Source organism: Sinocyclocheilus anshuiensis, unplaced genomic scaffold (genome assembly GCF_001515605.1).
Source record: "Sinocyclocheilus anshuiensis isolate Anshui unplaced genomic scaffold, SAMN03320099.WGS_v1.1 scaffold560, whole genome shotgun sequence".
Taxonomy (NCBI): domain Eukaryota; kingdom Metazoa; phylum Chordata; class Actinopteri; order Cypriniformes; family Cyprinidae; genus Sinocyclocheilus; species Sinocyclocheilus anshuiensis.
In genome coordinates, this window is record NW_015554116.1 from 526,159 (window position 1) to 526,468 (window position 310).

The window sequence follows — 310 nt, forward strand, 5'->3', positions numbered from 1 at the left end:
AGCACTCGTCGGAAATGTAACGCCCCTTACCATAATCGCGAGCTTCATCTTTCAAAATAAATGTAAAATGTAAAGCCGAAAGGGGAACAGAGTCGTGTGACAGACACAGTGATGAAGCCACGGTTAAGACAGCTGACAGCTGAGTGATCTCTCTCTCTCTCTCTCTCACACACACACGCATGCACGCACGCACGCACGCGCACACACACACACACGATGCGCAAAACTCCGCATTTGAACAGTCAATAGCAAATACTTAAACTAGTAACAAAACAGTAGCTGATTCAGAAGCGTCAGATTGTCATAGCAA

At 46.1% G+C, this 310-nt stretch overlaps 1 protein-coding gene across 1 annotated transcript in view; it reads right to left on the reverse strand.

Moving 5' to 3' along the window:
* The window catches only part of patj (PATJ crumbs cell polarity complex component), a 134,871-nt gene that overhangs the window by 75,445 nt on the left and 59,116 nt on the right, over window positions 1-310 (reverse strand). The window lies entirely within an intron of this gene.